This window comes from Charadrius vociferus, unplaced genomic scaffold, assembly GCF_000708025.1.
Source record: "Charadrius vociferus isolate BGI_N301 unplaced genomic scaffold, ASM70802v2 scaffold282, whole genome shotgun sequence".
Lineage (NCBI taxonomy): Eukaryota > Metazoa > Chordata > Aves > Charadriiformes > Charadriidae > Charadrius > Charadrius vociferus.
Genome location: NW_009647731.1, coordinates 7,795,529 through 7,815,851, shown reverse-complemented (window position 1 = coordinate 7,815,851; position 20,323 = coordinate 7,795,529). Strand labels below are relative to the sequence as shown.

General features: G+C 39.8%; 1 protein-coding gene across 1 annotated transcript in view; it reads left to right on the top strand.

The window, feature by feature from the left end:
• The window catches only part of GFRA1 (GDNF family receptor alpha 1), a 142,070-nt gene that overhangs the window by 118,087 nt on the left and 3,660 nt on the right, over positions 1-20,323 (top strand). The gene's annotated exons all lie outside the window — the stretch shown is intronic.

The window sequence follows — 20,323 nt, the reverse complement described above, 5'->3', positions numbered from 1 at the left end:
ACTGTTGCTACAAGAATTTACAGTTCTCCCGTTATGGTGGTATTTTCTTATTTCGAATTAATATAGAGAAATGTTGATTTCTAACATATGCTTATTTTATGTTTACATTGTCTCTATTTTATTAATGTTTTTTCTTCTGTGTTTATGCATTTTTTATGTTTACATATGCATGGATTTGTGTAATATACTCCTTTTTTCTATCCCTAAATTAAATCAGCACTCCATCTTTGCTAGGAAGATGCTTAACTTCATCAAGCATCCTATAAACTCTTTTATAAATCTAGCTTCTAACAAAGTTTGCTAAACACAGAGAGTAAATAGTGGTTAGTTTTATATAAATTTCTGAATTCAAGTATTTTTTGAGGTGCTTGACATCTTGCAAAGGATCCTCAGCACCATGTAAAAATAATTTACAAAATTATATGAACAAAAAATATGAGTGCCAACAGCCTGCTCTTTATACAGGCTTTTTTTATTAAGTAATTGCCATCCCTATCTTTTTTCTGATAGCTTCACTGTAATGTTTTCTATTTAACTGACATATTTGTTTATCCTTCATTCCCGATTGTAACTTGTGTTCAGTACACCAGTCAAAAAATGGTTATGGTCTTTCAGTCTCATGTTCTACCACCACTGCTTGAACCGTCATGTTGGATTATTTGGAAAGGACAAAAGAATGCGTTTGGATGTGTACTCACACCATGTATTCTTCAAGAAAAATGCTGCTTATGCATTTAGGAGAGATGCATGGAACTGCAAGATTATAATGAAATAAACTTCAAGTGATAGATTAGACCACTTGTTACTACATCATCAGCAGAGATAAATAAAAACCTAAGATTTTCATACTGGGTTTGCAATAATATTTTAGAGGACATTTTGCACAGGACAAAAATGATAGAAGTCAAGATGGTTACGGACATCTAAGTCTAAATTTATGCATTGAGATCTATCAGCTCCCTAGCTAGTTTTATACTTTGTTTTCCCACGTTTGTTATAAATGGCTTGCTCCAGTTAACCTTAGTTCAGCATTCTGAGGGAATTTAAGGTTTTTGTGCTTTTGAAGAAGTGTGAGCAGTGGACACGTTTAATTAAGATACATGGCCCTTCAGACTGAAGGCAAGTACTTTTCAGTCAAGTCCAGTATGTGAACGTCTTTGTACTCTCAGCAGCAAAATTTAAAAATTATGCGATAGGAATTAAAAAGCTCAAACATTTTGTGGGGAAATTTCTATTTCTATTTACATGTAAGATCAGTGAGTGTTTAGAATAGACGTGGGTCATATTGCAAGCTGTTCTTCCACAAATTCACATAATTCCAGATAAACTTGGGACTTTAAAAAATATCTCTTATGGCGAGTCTTAGGACAGGAACAGGAGACAGGGCTCACCATTCTGTGAGGAGACTGGGACTGAGACATGACTCACAGGCTGAAAAAATGACTGTGCTTTTCCCTTGTAGGTCTATCTGCAGATCTTCAGCCCTGTGTAAGGATCTGCTAATCTGGTGTTTGAAGTACTGTCTATAATCATTTAATGTAGCTTCCCGTGTGCTAAATACTATTATTATAAAGCATTGTGTAGGTGTTTGGAGAGGGTTAAAAGCTTCAGCGTAGTGTTCTGAGGATCAAGACACAGCAGGTGTGGAGCTTCGCGGACTGGCAATTGGGCGGTGGGTGAACATAAGTAGGAAACATGGGCAGCATGTAGGTGTGTTGTTGATGAGGGGATGGAAAAACTGCTGAGATGGTATGCTGGAATGGAGACAAAGGGAACTTGATTTATCCCCCGTGGACCAGTATTAGCTCGCCCAGATGGCTGGCACCCTCTTTTCCCCATCCCTTCACACAGCCTGTGATCTTTCTGTTTCTTTTTCATTTTGTGAAAAACAGGCACTGTCCTTTCAAATTCCCTTCTCTCTGTCCTTCAGGAGAAGTTGTACTTGGACCTTTTCCTCCCAGCATTGCAACTATGCAGAAAGTTATAGTCTGGGGCAAATGGCAGACAGGAATATAAAGCTCCCAATGCTGTGCCAGAACAAAATAAAAAGAAAAAAAAATAGAAAAAGAATATTGACTAAATGTTTCAAATGAAAAGATTTAAATTTACCTCCTGTATTTCCAGGTTTAGCTGACATAATGGGGTCAGCCTGCTGGTACAAGTGATTTAGAGAACACCTATTGGCAGCTTTTCTTCTGAAAAAGCAACATCTTTAATTTGCTTCAGTAGCAATTCTGTTGTACCTAAAGAAGTCTTGTGTGCTTTGCATGTTCAGAGTAAAATCTGACAGCCAGGGATAATTTAAAGTTTCATCTTTAATCTTATACTCCTAATTTGGGGAGCACTGAACAAAATTCTGTGTTTTTCCACAACAGAGTCTGCTTTGTCTATTGATTTCATTGACATTGATTTCAGCAAAGTTAATCTTTCTTTGCTTCAGCACCGTGCTGGAGTGGGTCCTCAAAAAATGTGGAAGTATAAAATTCCCTGAGACTGTATTCATTTACTACACGGCTCTTGCACCTTTCAGACAGAACCAGAGAAGGTCAGGTCACCATGAGCAAGGGGCAGGTTTGGGTTTTCAGTCTGTATGGCAATCTCAGTGTTCACAGGCAGGAGAGCAATCAGCAGTCCATCTGCATTACTGTTCAAACAGTGGACCTCAGCGGCGAAAGGCTGCTTTGCAGGGAACATATACATACATATGTACTACTGCTATGATCATGTAGACTGCTCCCACTCGGAACAAGGCTGCTCTTGGCTTCATCACCATCATTGCCAAAGACTTTCAGGACCACACAAGATAGATCATTTGAAACTTGTTGAAATCCTTCTGAAGTTAAAGATCTGATTAATACAGCTGATTAATTTCAAAGTACAGGGAGTCTTTTGCCTCTCTTTTGAACATCAGAGGAACAGTTTGAGGATGCAGCCAAGTATCATACCCTATAGGCTCAGATGTATCATATTCATGTCAGCGTTGCTACGAGACATCAGCCATCAGTAGTCAGTAGAAAATTGTTCTCATTTACCAGCCTTGGTTGAACTTCTTAGTTGAACATCGGGCCCCCTTGCATGATCAGTCATGATTCGTGGAGTAAAATACAGGCTAAAACTCTCCAGCAGTGTAAGTCAGCACATCTCTGCTGTTATCATCAGAGCTACGCAGATGTAGACTCGTTAATATTCAGTCTCTTTCGCATGTAGAGCTCTCTGTGAGGCTGGACCTTATATTTAATGATCAATACTCCAATGAAACATTTTTAATGTTGGAAGTTGGGTGTAATAAACTTCTGTTACTGAAAGACAGCAAAATGGTTTATTTTGCGTATTAGAATTACAGTTTAAATTGTGGATTTTTGATTAGCGTGCTTTTCATTATACCAAAATACTGTGCATGTATACTGCTGGAGAGCATAATACTTTAGAATTATTTCATCAATGATAACATATTTTACAGTTCATATAAAAAAAAAGTTTTAATAGTCTGAGCATCTTTAGTGTATTATAATAATACAGCACTTTATAGCAGACTGTAAAACTCCAGACTACAGTTTTAGGAATCATGCAATTTTGTTTTATAGTTTAATAATTGTTCAATTGAAAATGAGTATGAGGTTACTAAAAACCAATTTAATGACTTAAAAAAATACAACTTTATTAAAATGTACTGCACACCTTTACAGAAAATTGAAATTTCTGTGGACAGATTATAGTTTTATCCTCAGAAAGAATTTTGCAAATTATTGCTACTAAAAGCAGATGTAGCATTTGCAGTGTTCCCCTAAGCCACAGTTGTTTCTATGTCTTACATTGGTATCCTCTTACAGGAATACCCACAAAAATACAAAGTGCTAGAATAAACTGGAATCAGAAAATTGGATCACATCTGATAAGCCAGATCAAACTATTCATAGCCCATGTTATTACTTTACGTGGTTCTTCATCATATTAAAGGTGTTCCTAATGTCAGCCAATTTTAGTTCTCAATCAAATATCTAGTCCATCATGTATTTCCCTTTTAAAACATAGCTCACTATAGCCTGCAAAAAAACAGCCATAAAATGGATTATATTTTAATTTTAAGGCATAACTACTACTAATAAAAATTCTAGGTCATTGCATTGTGATGGTAGATGTTTAATCATATTGTCTTTGGAAGCACAGTTCATAATATATTGTGTGTTTATGAGACTTGACAAAGTGCTTTCTTTAAGACATATTGTTTGCTGATAGCAAGTACTAGGTTTTTGCCATGACTCTGCCTCCATTTATCCTTGTGTAAGTGAACGTGGCTCTGGTTATGCCAGCAGGCTCACCCTGTCGCAAAGCAAGTGCAAGCAAAAGCCATCATGCCACCAGGTTTCTAATGGGACGGAGAACAAAAATAGAATCCTTGAACTCATTAGTACTTTTTTATTTTAATAGGAACAGCTTGCAGGACTCCTACTTAGAGACCAGAATTCCATCGTAGTTTCTGTTCCGCAGGCTTATAATGAAAAGGTACTCCTGACCTTAAAAACCCAATGGGTTACAGTTAATTTCAGTGAAGCTAAGATATCATCTCACAGCCTTTATTTATTCTGAAAACCACATAGTGTATTTGAGTGCTCTAGAAACAATAAATATTTTACTATTATAAACTATGTCAATGCGTTATGTTATGCTCAGAAAGTATATCCACAGAGATAACATGAGGAAAACCAAAATAAAAGACTGGTACTATCTCAGTTAATTGATACAGTTGTCAATACGGAGATGTTTCTTTCCAAAGAATGAAAATAACTCAGCAGTTGCCAGAATAGATCAAAACTTAACGAATAAAATCTTTCTTCATCAATTCTGCCATTTCTGCAAAGAATTGGTATTTGCTAGGCAAGCAAAAGGATTTCACAAGACTTTTATAATTGAAATGTATTTTTAAACACTGTTATTGAAGCAGGTATTGATGTTTTTGTTTTGTAGCATGAAAGTTTAAGACAATTGACAGTGTGGAGGCTAAATAATTTTGGATAGCGAAGCATTTTAATCACAGATGCATACAGTTTTATGAATTACGTGCCTTCTCTGTCTTAGGGGATGGTACAGAGGGGGTGAGAAGTCAGGGGAGCAGCATACCAGTTTGTTACACAACCTCCTGGTTCCATGGGGGAGAAGGCGTACTCCTGGAGAGGGACCTTGATGCATTGTGTACAGTCCTGGTGCAGGGTCGTGAGGTTCCCTTGTCTCTTGTCCTGCTCCCTGAACTCCTCAGAGGTTGGAGAGATGGTCCCAGATCCTGGAGTAGGGTTGTGAGGCTGCCAACACCAGTCTTTTCCCCAAATCTTTGTTCCCTGGTATTCTTATGAGTCCTTGAGTATATAAGCGGGTAGAGAGCAGGTCATGGACGACTACTGCGTTCAAATTGGGCTGTAATTCTCTGATTTGCTGTCACCCTTGTTGGCTTTTGCAATCCACTTGTTGCAGACACTTCTGGACTCTTCTGCGCTTCTTAATGATCAACAGGTTGTTTGCATAGATTAGCTATCTATTTTCTAGAGCACACCAAACCTATGCTATTCTTTGGGACAAGTGGTTGATCATATTTTGTCTACTGTTACGGCAAAGTATCAGTTAAAGTTCACTGTCTTATGCTTACAGCTCTGTCTGGTTTATTTTCAATCCAAAATAGTTTTAAAGAAGATAAGGCCTGGGTAGTATGCAGAAGCCTCTGCCCCGTTGTGGTAGGTCCTGAGAAGGTATCAGGCAAATAGTGATCTCCACAAGCCTCGAGAATCTTGTGCACATGTTTAATTGTCTATTTCTTAGTAGTTTCAAGTGTTCAGATTGCTTTGTTGCTGATTTTAGCTGAATCATTGTGAAGAATATAGTAGAGTTAAAGCATTTGAGGAAGGTATATGAATTTGAGTACTCCAGTGCTCAGAAAAGTAGAAAGCATAACCTGATGTTACCCACTGGATGAAAATGGGCTTGAAGGCGTTTACTGTATTCTGCCCTTTTATGCATCTTGCAGAACATGCCAATTGTGGAAGTGGATGTGGCAGATTTGTTCATCCTCTTACACTCAGTCTCATGGCAACATTAGTTTCCCTGGCACAGAACTGTGACCTTTCCTCTGGATGTCTAAATATCTCTGCAGTACCAGCAAGAAAATGACACTGCTTTTAGAAAGATAAATTCCCTTAAACTCATACATAGATAGCTCTAAACATTAAGATCCTTTTTAAACACCTTCCTCTACTCTTGGAAACCCTCCCTATTAGAAATAATAGAAATTCAAGAAATACACTATTTTATCATGGAGGAAAGTTCCCCTTTGGGAAATGATAAGCAAGACTAGTTCTGCCTATTTATGTGACATGAGTTGTTATATAATTGGTCTCAATTTGCTGTTATATCTAATCCATCTCTGAAACCCCTCTTCTGGTTAACCATTGGTCTTTATTAGATCCTTTTCCTGTCTGTCCTTTTCTCTTTATATTTTTTTTTTTTGTCCTTTCTTCTTGCAAATCCGTTCTGTAATCTTTGGGCACTCAACTACCTCGTAGACTTATTCTGGTATTAAATTTATCAGTATACATTTTTCTATATTTCCTCTAATGATGTAATGACTAAATGCAGATTCAGGGGGGGAAAAAGACTGCACAAGACTGAGCAGGAGGGATGTTGAACCCATACGGAGGTTACAGGAGTCACCGGGCCACCACTGGTGTGGCTGTCTTGGAAGCTACAGAGGGGAAGGTGGAAGGGGCTGGGGGTTGTGGCCATACTGGTGTGCAATCAAGAGATTGGAGTAGGTCTGTATTTTGATTTGGGAAAAAAGTCTGAGGCAACCCTGCTTCCTTGTCCTTGATTAAAGAGGATACATTGCCTTCCTCTGCCTACAGCAAACCCAAGTCCATGAAGTATGTTTATGCATATGAAGTCATTTGAGTCTAAAGAGGCAATCACACAACCTAATCAAATCCTGCTTTTGTTTATACACTTGTAAAAATGGAATAACTCCACAGTTGTGTACACTGCAATTATCCTTAAGTGTACGTTGTAATTATCAGTTACTCCTTACATATATATACATCATTCTTTGATATTTCTATGTAACCCATAAACTAATGTTCTTAAAAATAAACTACCCAGGCTCTCAGTTATCATGTGGCAGATATGATCAAAAGCATTTCAGTGATAATAAAGAAGATTTTTTGGGAATAGTTTCTTCCTTGTAAGCGGCAGCAAATGAAATATAGAAAAGACCAATGGAAATTAGAATACAATAATAAGTAATCATTCTAAATCATACCTTGGTGACAAGGCAGCATAGCTGCAAAAATAGTACACTGTTGAAGAGTTAAATTTGGAATGTTTCCCATAGCATGCCTATATTTTTCAAGTAGTCAAACCAAGTTTATAGGACAGAAGATGAAATACAGCCTTTTAACCACATTGGCTAACATATACCCTTAATAAAAAATTAATTATAAGAAAACATCTGAACAGAAATATATTTTTGTTCTGCTTTTTACCTCTTCGCTCTTTTTACTTATAGTCTTCACTGTACATTAGTAATCAAATACTGGTAATAAATCACACCCTTTATCTCCTACTTACTTTTTATCCTGATGACTCCTAATCAGCTGTCTTACCTGAATAATAGATCTCTACGTTACCCTCAAGCCATGTACTCTACAGCATTTTTCAACTTGCTGTTGAGTTCCAGAACATGAGACGCTGTCACCCATTTCAGTTCCTTGCCTTCAAAATCAATAGGAGTTCTAAAAGTTTATTTTAGTCTGTACTTTGGAGGAGAGCCTAACTGTTTCACACCAAATTGTGGTTCTCATCAGTGGATTTGGCCTAATAATCCCACCTCAGGTTAAGCCCTCCTGCGTGCTTAGCTGTTTCTGTGAGCCACAAGTACACAGACTGACTGTTGTGCATAATGCAGGATATTTTTTCATGGGTTCCCTCAGCATGTGTCCTAAAGAATTATAGGATTATCCTCCCTCATGTCTTTCTCAAAACAGAATTAGGTATTCAGGGCAGTAATTTACTAAACACTGCATTACATGGTACTACTTTATTTTTCCAGCTTGACATTTTCAGAAGCCTCAAGTTGCCTCTAATTCAAGGCCGGGTATGCATTACCACATACACGTAAACATTTGGATGTACTGAATTCATGCTCAGATTTAAAAGGTGTGCTTTCAGGTTTTTTTGTGTACATGGCAGGGAAGACATGTACCAGGTAGGATCTAAATAGCTATCTGCCTTCATAAGTACCTAATTTGTGCAGAGTTGGGTAAGTGGGCATATAAATTAAGTGTGCATGGATGAGAGCAAAGCAGTTACAAGTGTCTGTGAAAAATTTGTGTCTGCAGAAATGTAAAAAAGTGGTTTGATCCGAACTTTTCCGATCAACAGTGTTTAGTGTGTTTTTTACAAGTGCTTGCCCTCCTCGAGAAGCAGCAGTGCGTTGTAAGTTGCGTGTATCTGAGTTAAATTCTTGAAGACCATTATATAATGAATTCTATGCAAGCGTGCTACTCTGCACACATCAGTCATATATGCGCTGTAATTATCTGGTTGTGAGGGCAAATGTAGGGATCTGTTCCTGCAGGGAACTAACTGCCTATAGACAGTTTCGGAAGTCAAATGCAAATTCAGAAGGAAAAAATGTCCCTTTTTTCATACTGATTTTGAACTTAATTAGTTTGACAAATTCTTGCAACTATTTGCAGAATCATGCTCTCATCAAGAGTTGGCCTCACCCCTATTACTTTTAATTAAGATTTCCTGATTATTCCTAAGGATTCAGTCACGGTTATTTGCAGATGAGAAATTCAGATTGTTATAGGCACAACTGAAAAGGTTTAGATGAAAAACGCACCGGGTCTACAGCCAGGGAACAGCTTAATGAGGATACTTAGGAATCATTAATTAAGCAGAGGCTTTTCACCTTCAGGCTGATGGTTCAGATACAATGTTGTATTTAGTAGCAGTACAACTCTTTGGTAAGTGCCCTTAGTGAGAGAGCTCTGCTCTTTGGAAGCAGAACTGGTCGCCCTGGGTCCACACCACAGGGACGGCCCCTGAAATACAAGTCACCTCAGGGTAACAGGAGACTGGGCTCTGGTGTTTCGTGAACATTTAAAGAGAGCAACTGGCAAAGTTGCAACTCCAAAAAATCTCCAAGCCAGTGAGACGCATCTGCTCATACATGCTCTGCAAGTCCTCATTCATCATCTGCTGCCCTTTGTTACGTACAAAGCCCGTTGTAGTGCAATTACGTTCATCCATGCACGGCATGTCAGAAATGCGATGTCCTACGCTGTTCAAGCGGTCACTGAGTGTGAACAGCACAGCAATACCCCAGATCCCTTTTAAGCATACTGCTCTCACACACTAGAGAGGCTAATCCCATCTTGGCCACTGAACGTGGCATCTCGTCAACCCATTAAACTCACTTCTTACTGGGACAGCTCAATACACATGCGGTATCAGTGCTGGTGTGCTTATGCAGCCTGCATATACGATATGCATACGGTAATATACAGCAGACACAGTCTGCGTTATACTCATCCCTCATCTCAAGTAACGCTGTCTTAGTTCTGGCTTTCTACCCACTGGTCTGGAGGTAGGAGTAACACAAGAAGCTGTATTGTTGCTGTAGTTGACACACACCCATATGTATTTTTTTTTTTGAATGCTTCCTCTTTGGAAACTTGATGACAATGTATTGACACTGAAACTTGCTAGTAAGACAAAGCAGATGCTTGCAATTATTAGATACACGAGTAGGTAGATCACAAAACCCACCCTTCACTTGGTGCTGTTTTCTACTTGCCTCAGCTCAGTCCAGAACTGTTAATAAAACTGTTGAGCATTCAGGGAAATATTTGCTGCCAACCATCATCAGTCAAGATTCTCTTCAGATAGCACTCTCAAGATGTTTTTCTAGGTGAAACCTTCTAATCTCTCTCTTGAGTCCCACTAAAGGATGTTAAAATTTGGTAGCATAGAGCACCTTCAAGATTTTTCTTGTAGGGTTTGCAATGGAATTAGAAGAATCTGAGGATATAGGAGGACTGTCCCTTTTTAACAGAGCAGCTTGTCTCACGGAAAGGGAAACGAAGGGCATGGGGAAACATCCTGAGTGCTTTGTGACGTTACAAACCTATATCCCATTAATTCCTCAGTCTCTTTGATGGAGTGCACTGCCTGAGGTGCAAATTAGTGCCACTTTTGTGCATTGAACCTGTCCTCTTAAGAGAAGAAGTGCCCCAGAACCACCTCCTCATTTCAAAAATCCTACAGAATAGTTGTCAGTATTGACCTGAGCTAGATTAAACTAGCTACCTCAGAATATAAGGCTGTATATCCCATTAATAATCCCCTGAACTATCCAGTCTGCCGCAACATAATACTTCAAAAAGTAGGCAAACTGCTCGCGATAAATCTTCAAAAGCTTCTTCTAGTTTAGTATGGAAACCTTACAAAATATACTCAAAGTGATCCTGTCGATCTCCATTACTTGCATTATTAGCATTCATCTATTTGTATTTTCTGGCTTATTAAATGTAAACATAAATGTAAGCCTTCTGTCCTTCTGTGAATGATTTGTAAGATGAAACAAAGCTGGATCATATCCCGTGAATGCAATTTTGAATAATCTCATAATTATTTTCATAATCTGGTTATTATAGGCTCAGATTTGTTTTAATAGGGTTATAATTGTTAAACATCTAACATTCACAATACTTTTTGTGCCTATAAAATTGTTTCAATGATGGAAAAAATTTCTCAGTGCTTCATACTGAGCACAAATTTGAGGCCATATATGCAGATGATATTAGGAAGTTACTTCTCATTTTCACTTGGTGCTGCCTGGTGAAGGGAAGAATTCCTGTTGGGGCAGTGGGATCAGGGCAGTAGAGAAGAAGACACCTTTCTAATAAGGTCAGGATTCTGCAGACTTCTCTTACATGAGAGTTTCTCTGCTGATTTGAATAGCTTCATTAACTACAGCGTAACTGTTGTGTGTGAGAGCATCGTTCATGTGTAAATAATGGATATGAGGAAGGCCACTATAACATCATCCATTAAAGTATAGTCTGCTATAGCATAGCCCATTAAAGAGAATTAGTGTTAGGGTTTCACTCCGAGTATTTTTGAGAAGGGATGATTTTTCTCTGCTTCACTCACTTCAGCAGGGGAAGAACGAATGTAGGATGCTACATCAAAGTCTTTCGCCAGTATTGAGTTTTAAGGTCCATACTGCAAGGGCCTCTTAATAATGTTTAGGAAGCTGACAGGACAAACCAAGGTCTAGCTTAGCTAATGGAGATCTGTGGACAGGGCCAGCTGGATGTTTATTTTGGTTTTCAGTCATGGCTTAGATCTGTTGAAACATATGCTTGTTGTAGAAAATAAAATGCCAACTATCAAAATTGTATGATATTAATTAACTTTTAGCAATTAAGATGCTATCAGAATTTATTAATCAGGAATACTAATAGTAAATTTGAATACCTTTCTACAAAAATATAAAGGCATATATTCTAATGAAAATAAAAATAGTTATAGACACGGCTAGCAGCTCTGCCTAAAATGGAAGTTGTCTTAGATTTCACATGAAAAAATTCCTGTGTTCAGTGACTTTGAACTTTGCCAAAACATTGACTATTTGGGTGAAATTTTTGATGTTTTGTGTGTGGCTCTGACTGAATTCCTGGGGAAGAGCTGCCTGTCAAAACCCCATTATGCCATAGCCTGGTTGTGTTACAGACTCGCCTTGGTAAATTTGATTGCGTTATTTAAAAATAATCTTTCTGACATTTTTATCCTGAATGGTATTTTCAGTGCTGGAGAAGAACATGGATATTGAGGCAAGTACCGCAGCAACTTCACTAAAATTTCAGCCCTGACAGTTCTGAGGATGCATCTGTGCACCTGCAGAATTCAGCTACGGGATTAGAGGAACAGGGAGAAAATGCTTTAAGTTTTTATTTCAGTGGCACTTCTGGAGCAGCTTGTGCCAAAAATGCAAAATTCACCAATTAATCCAAATCACAGCTGTTCAAGATTGAATGACTTTAAAAGAAAAAACAAAAACAAAACACAACAATCTCTAAATCATGCCATGATTTAATGGGACTCGGGTACAGGCGTAGTCACATAACTGCGGCTGTAAGGAAAGGAATACACTGGGCTTGAAGTGTGTAAACAAAAGCGCGGAGGGGAGGGGAGGGTATAGCTGTATGATGGGCGCCTCAACTAAGTGGCTTTCTGTGCAGGGATAGTGTAGTATCTGCAGCTTTGCTTTTGCTTCCCTGCAACTGCAGTGAAGTCACTTGTTATCTGCGGTGTTTTGAGAGCCTTTTAAGGCTTTCTTTGTTTTCTTTCTGAGCATAACCGTGCCAGTACTCACAGCACACACGTGCATACATACGGTTAATAAAGAGAAAATTCTTGAACATTTTTAGTCACTTAACCAAAAGCAGATGTTCATGGTCATTCTCTTCCCTTCCCTTTTAAAATTTATGAGTGAACGCGGTGCTCAAGAAACCAGCAATAATATCGGTTGCTTAAGGTTGGCATAGCAGAAGCAGAAGCTTCCTGTAATGCTCAGCGCTCAAGGCCTCATGCAGACTGGTGCTCAAGCAAGCTTGCCTGATCTTTCCTTCCAGCTGCAGAACCAGAGGACAGCACCCCTGGTCCTGCTGCCCGAGCGCCGAGGCAATGCGTGGCCTTGTTTTCTTAATCTCTTCCACCTGCTGAGGGCTCAGAGCTGGGGGTCTCACGAGGCCGACCGATGTGGTGAGCATCCCCGCTGAGCTCTCTCCCGGCGACTCTGCCCTTGACGTGCGAGGCTCCCAAGTTTTTCTTAGCAGGGAGTCCCAACCGCAGACCGTCCTGTTGGTGTGAAGGACAACGTGCCTGCGAGCACCAGGCGTAGTCCATACCTGCCTGGCACGGAGCAGCACATCGCAGCCGCCCTCCAGCCGGCAGCTACCTGCCGAGGCACACCTGGAGGTGTGAGATGCCGTGTAGAAGCGCTGGAGCTGCGTTAGTATGGTGCCTCTTTTCAAGGCTCATTAGCGCGATGCAGGCCTGTGCTGTTCTGGCTGAGCTGCTTTTAGTCCCCTAGTAGCCATGGCTGACAGCTGCTCAGGAGTGTTTACGGCACACTCCAGTGCACCACGTAGCCCGGTCTAATAGGGGAGGTAGGTACTTCGCCTGCTGCCAGACAGAACAACTCTGTTTGCATATTCGGACACGCAAGGGCACACACTCCAGCCTGGGGAAGTATTGTGGGATCTGTGGTTCTTCAAGGGCTTACCTTTGTTCAAAATTAAAAGCTGAGTACGTCTTTTAACGGGGATTGTAATGGCTTTGTGTTCACGCTGCTTTTCTTTAGAGGCTGTTCAGTGCGCAGCAGCCAGGTGCTACCTGTAACCGCTGTGTATGGCACTGGGTTGATAGCTGTGGTGAATCACTAGGGAAATGGGTTTTAATACTAAAATCCCAAACAACTCAACTTTGGATTACGTGGCTCTTCAGTTTTATAACTAGAGGGGAAAAAGAAGAAAAAAGAGGGAGCTTAAGCCATTGAGATAGTAACCTAACAAAACTTATTCCTTCTATGCTTTTTAGTGTTCTGTTTTCTCCTCTGCCCTTCTTAATGAAAAAATACTTGCTTGAGGCAAATCCATGAAAAGACCATATTAGGAGAATTGTATAATATACCCTAAAAATAGGAGGCAAGAATCTAGGACTATACAAATTCATTTTACTCAGATAAATGAATGACTGAACACAAAAACAAAATTGTTAGCAAGTTACTGTACTGCCATGAAAGGTAAGTCAGTCAGTTCAGTTGTCTTGGCTGGGTGTCATGTTTTGTGCTGTGCTCACTGGGAGACTAATTGCTTGAAATAAATATTTGAAGATCTCTGTGTCTGGTCCTTGTAAGCTGTTTGATCAGTTTGGTGTTTCTGATAGGATCTGTTTTTTATAAAACCTTTAAGATTGCTGTAAGGCAGTTTTTGTGCCATATTGTCCCACCATATAAGTGTAGTGAGAGATGGCACTTAATTAGGTCTCACCTTTACTAACATAAGGAGCTGGGAATGGTCCAGCAATAATTCATACAGCACAGGTCATCTTTCCTTCCTTCCACTCTTGTTTCTTCTCATTTTGGGAGGATTATTCCCAAACCCCCACCCCAATACAATTTTCTCATAATTTTATGATTGAAGGGGTTGGAGGGAAGAGGTTTTCCTCTATCCGTATTGGACTTTATCAACTAATAGGCCTGTTTTTCAGATTTCTAAAGTCACGTCTGCTGCTAAGTATGTTTCTAGCTACAGCTATCAAGAGACCCAGGTCTCTACACAGGACACCTGTTAGACCAGAGCTAATTCTATCCGTTACCCAGTGGTCTGGGGAAGAGACACTGTTCCCAGCCCACCTGGCCCTGTCCAGGACTGGGCAGTGCTACCTCGTTGGTGACCAAAGAGCTGGAAAGCTGGCTTTAGCAAAACAGGGACCTACATGTGTCCCAGCCCCTCTTCCCAGAGGATTCCTCATGCCTGCCCTGGGGTGAAGCCTTTTCTTTTTAACTCCCTTTCCTCCTGAATGAATGCATGGAAATGATCTCAGGGGACCCACCATCACTTTATCCTTTTCCTGACCGTAAAACACACCTCCCTGCTTTGAGGTTGCCCTCTCTCCCTTGTTTCTGGTGCTTAAGTACTCAAAACCACAAGAATCTATTCGTGTTGAGGGATAAGGGGACTTTTTAAATGCCGGCTGTGTTCCCTTATGAAAGCCAGCGCTTTGTGAAGGTAGATCTGTCACAGCACAGTGTTGCCCACTGGGCAGCTGTCTGCTGGTTTTGGATGGGGCCTGACTCATGATTTCTGAATGCTCAAACTGGCAAACCAGAGGGTCGCTGGGCCCAAAGGCAGTCGGGACATCATGCCGTGCTCAGGGCTGCCTGGGGTCCACCACCCTGCCCAGCTCAGGCAAAGCTGCGGGGGGAAAGCCAGACAAGACCCCTGTAGGAGAACAGGGACAAACTGTGTGATTTTAGGACCGGTACAAAGCTATGGGGGGCAGAAGCTTAGTGCGGGGAGGGGATGGCATCTGAAGGGACTGGCTGATAAACTGTTCATTGCACTGTATTGCAGCCGGAGAACACTGTGCATGTTTCCCCAGTGCATATTTGGGCACAAGGGGATAATTGGTTTGCTTTATTTAATGTCTCCCAGCTGAAAAACTTGTGATTTGATTCTTACTGTACTGGGTGTTATCTACATAGCTTTGGAGACCAGTGCCAGCAGTGTCTTGGTAATGCTTGTTTTTAAAAGACACTTTCTTCACTGTACAAAGTGGGATGACAGCACTGTAGTGCTTTTATGCAGAATGACGACTGATAATTTCATGCCCCAAGCTTGTATCTTGAGGGCTGATTCAGCAGAGAAAAAAAACAAAGCGGCAGAAAAAAAGATCTAACTTCTTTGTTATGGGATTGTGCAAAGCTGATTGTTTTTATAGCTTTAAATAGCTTTGCATCCTGGCTGTACGGTATGGGTTTCAAAATTACTCTGTGCTGAATTGGATCCTTATTTTAGTAGCCTGTGTCTCTGACCCGCACTTCACTTGTCTTCCCTGTTGAAAGTAATTTATACTACAGTGTGGCATAGTACTACTGTGCTAATAAGAAGATACTATTGACAATTGTGATAGATTCACCTACCGCTTAGTGAGCGCAGAAGAGTTAAACTGATTGCATTTTTACAGTCTGTATATTTCTCTGCTTATTGTTTGTGTCCTGCTGTTGGAAAAACAGGTTAGCTGCATAGTAAATCTCTCTAATCAACACAAGAGAAGAACAAAAAGAGCAAGCGCCCTCATTTGTTACAGTTACTTCAGAAGCATGGTCATTTGAAGGATGTGTTCGGGAGATTTGTCCTTCTTCTTCAGAAAAGCTTGTTAATATGAGCATAACTAACCAGGCATCTCAGGAGAGAAGAAAGGCACACTCATTAAAATTAGCTGAAAAAACAACCCACATAACAGATCTCTATCGTAATGATACTTCTGTTGTCTCTCACTGCAGTGTCTAAGCAATACATCCCGTAAAGCACATAAGGCCCAAAGTGCTTAGCTAACACCAAGGGACTGGTTTCTGAGGTCGGATGCTCACTCTGTGCCTGTTCGCATTAAGGTCCAGCGTATTTCTTTCCCTTTACGTGCTTCTCCTTCCCTCCCTCCAAATTAAAGCTCACCTCTGTCTGGAGCCATCCCCAGTCAAACCTTTTCCTTGCTGTGAGTAACGTAGATATGCATGCTGTAGTGGGCATGTAAAAATACTGCTGGATGACAAGCCATAAATAACTCCTGGAGAGATACCACTGCAGTGTTTAATGCATTTATTAACCATGTAGTACTGTGATTTGTAGAAGCTGGATGCATAATTGCAAGACAGCGTTTCTGGGAATAAATCCAGGGCTATAGTGTCTGCAAAGGATGGAGGTAGAAGGATTTGGGGGATGGGAAGCAAAGAGTTACTAGGTTTGGAAGGATCTCACGGTGGTTATTAGGTGAAGGACAAGAGAAGACTGGTTAGGGTATGTCTGAGCAAGGACATATGATTGAACTCATCTAGGAGCCATTGGGGTTAGAAGGAAACATGGAGAGTCCTGTGTCTGGAGGAGAAATATCTCTATAAACAATATTCCTTTCTCCTTTCAGAAAACCACTAGCTCCTCTGCTAGCCCTTATTCTCCTTTCTTTCTATGAAAGAAATAAGTAATATTCTCTTTCTGATCATAAGAATTTTTTCTTTTCTGGACATGCAGTTGGTTTCTCTACCAGCTCTTGACTAAGTCCAACACTTTAGTTCAAATATTAAAAGCTAACGGTCGCAAAGAACAAAACAAGGTGTGTGTGACTAATATACGGGATACTGAAGAGCTCATCAGGAGGTGTGTGAATATGATTATCTCTAAATATCATCTGTTGCTTGTGCTACCACAGCGATAAGATTCTCTGTAAAAGCAGATGTTCATTTTTGCAGACTACAAAAGCTTAAGTGAGTGCAAGGTTGTTGGCAGTATGGGGGCAGCTTCGTCAGAGTAGCCCACGTTTACGGAATTACAGTTCCCTGCGAAGCCGGGGTGAGTGTCAACCCGTCTTACGTAACTTTGTTTTACAGTCAGAGGCATGTCACAGCTGAGTGCGTAAGTCATTAGCAAATGCTATTTTACTTCAGTAGAAAAGATCTCATACCTCTTTCCATATGTTTAGCCCCTTATTTTAAGCTGCTTTTCTTTCACTGTTTTTTTTTAATTATTATTTTTATCAGCCCAGCCCTGCTTGTGTTTTGTTTAATGATGAAATTCCCATAGATCTTTTTGTCACCAGATAAGAGCTTTATATTAAAATAAAATAAAAAAAGTTTGAATACAGACTTATTAGCCATTTGTGTGTGCTATTTTACTCCTGTGGAATTAGGTACTTCTAGCACCTTTGAAGGTACCTTCTTGCCTGTGTGTTGGGCGTGTAGGAGACCTGGGATGGGAGTTGGAAGTGAGACTTTGGCATCCTGCATAATGAACAACTCTCATTTCCCAAATTTGTTGATGGCTTAGATATTTCCTGTCAGAATTGTCTGCAGCTGTACGTGATGGGCACACATTTTTATTGTTTCATCTTCTTGGACAATGGAAGATGTTGTGAGGTAAATATCCAATGGCTGAGGACATTCTTAATGTAATTCAAATGCGTGTCTCCCAGCCTGGGTGTATTTCCAGCAGGGCTATCAGCATAATCTCCCAAGTCATGATTTTTTACGTCTGATAAGGTGCTCACTCACTGTAGCACAAATACAGCAGTTCGGCTGCATGTAAAGTCCTTTCTGCCCAAGAGTAGGGCAGGAAGAATTTTCCCCTTAAGTTGTAATTACGGGACATGCACTTTCTATTGCACTCTCTTCAACACGTAGGTGGCTTTTTTTTTCCATTACTTGTGATTTAGTGGTGCACTGTTGTATCATAGTAGTGCAGCCTATGCCAGCATTTCCATTATAACCCATTTTTACAGGTTTATAACTCAACAGTAAAAACGTACTCTTCCAATTTGAAACTTGGCATATAATGCCATCTCATCCTCGAAATGATAGTTTTTCTTTCCCTCTGCCTCCCCCTCCCAAAAAAAAAGAGGTTCCATTTTTGCCGTATTTTTAAATGGAAGATATTGTCCTTTCTGTTTTGATAAGAGAAAAGCCTGCCTGTTTATTAAAATTACTTTTCAATTCTAAGAAAGGAGGACTTTATAACAGAGGTTGCATGTGGATGAGTGTTGTTGATGTTAGAATGACTACATTAAGTATATGGATACAGAGAAGTATTGCCTTCCAAATGAAAGCCAGGGAATATTGATCAAAATGATTGAAAAGCTTTTTTTTATGTTGATTTTGTTTCTAGCTGTTGATTTTACCCTTAAAATAGTGTTCTCAAAGGTAAATATGTTTTATCTGCTGCACTCTCTCGTTTATCAGTCTGAATGAAGTAAAGGAGGAATTTACTGCATATAGACAAAATAATGATATTTTTCTCCTTTCTCTTTTGAGAAACTCAGTACAGAAGGAGCATAAATTCTAACTTTGGTGTTGAGACCAACTACGAAGAGCAGACTTATAGTTAGCACAGTGTTGCGAATCCAAAGCAGGCATAAGCAGTAAAGTACAAGGTTTCAAATAGACAGATTTTTGCGTGAATTAGGAAACTTAGCACTGAATGATGAACTAAGAAATACGAGGCTTGTACGACCCTTACCATTTACACTGTCGAGATCTGAAGCTCTGAAACTGAGGCCTCCTGTGAAGCCTCACATTCCAATTCAATGCAGTATGGGTGTTTAGGATATAAGAAAATCAGGGTTGAAATCCACTTTCTCCTTCTTTACCCGTCTCCTTGGAGCCATCCATTTAGGAGTTGAAACCTAACCAGCTGCCGTTAAAAGAAGTTTCCTAACCTCTGCGAATACCACCACCACTGCAAACATGACAGGAAGGCTTCACTGTGTTCCTTCCTGTTGTAGCAAATTTACTTCCAAGCATGTCTTTTTGCATTTATATAGTTAAATTTATGCTTACCATAACCACTTTAATGGTACTAATTAGAAGAAAGGGTATGTAAGAGAGAGATTTCACAGAGGGTGTTTATTAATGAATTGAGCTATTATTTTGTCATATATTTGAAAACTATCAACATATGTACAGTATGCATTCTTACTATAGCTAAGCTGTCTTTCTCTTAAATGCCAGCTGGTTTAGTTTTCCAGTTGCCTCTAATGTATCTATTTATAAACATAAAAGTATCATGAAAAGCAGGGAATGTGCTTCCTAATGAGAAGTTCAGTTCCTTCATTTGGATTCTAAAATCAGTAATTAGGTCAAATACTGTTTTGTATCCATAGGCAGCACCAGTGGCTCTCAGATATAGAACAAAATAGCTGTATGTGGAACTGAATTTTTTGAGGGTATAAAATCAAATGCTCAGCGCTTCCTCACATCGTCTTTAGTCCAGTCCATCTCTGCCAACACCAGGGGGATTCTGTAGTGTAAAATGAATGCAACACAGTGAGATTCAGATCCTCATTTTTTTTGCAGGAAACAAATAGTAAGTCCAACCAAACTTCCAGGAAGCATCAGACGTGCTCAGTGCAGTCAGTACTTTTGGTGTGTAAATCCAAGTCTTCTGTTACAAGACTTGACTGTACATCTAACACTGGTAGCTCCTATAAAAGAGTGCTGTTTGTATTTCTGGAATATACAAAGAAAGAAATTATATTGAGAATGACTGAAGTACTTAAATCAACGACAGCACTATTTACTGAAAATATCTTCAGCACTGTGGGGATTGCTATTGCTATTATAGAAAAGCAGAAAACTCCCAGCCCAGTCGTGTTCACTTGAGCAATGGAAATATTAAACACCTTATGATGCTAGACAGAGTGCATCCTATTGCTTTCATTTTGTATGATGCTGCCACTAGAAATGTTTCTTACTTGAGTCAGTGTGGAGAACACACAGTAATAGCAACAGATGGATGCTCATCATAAGACATGGCTGAAGATACAGCAGATTCATTTTTTAGGTTTTGATCTTCTAAAATGTTTCTGCATTTAATAATATTCCATGTACAATAATCAGTGAATGCAATGTAAACAAACAGCTCATTGACTTACAGATATATATGTTAAAAGACGTGACTTTTTTTTGTAACTTTCTAGAAGAGACTGTGTGGCAGCCATGCGA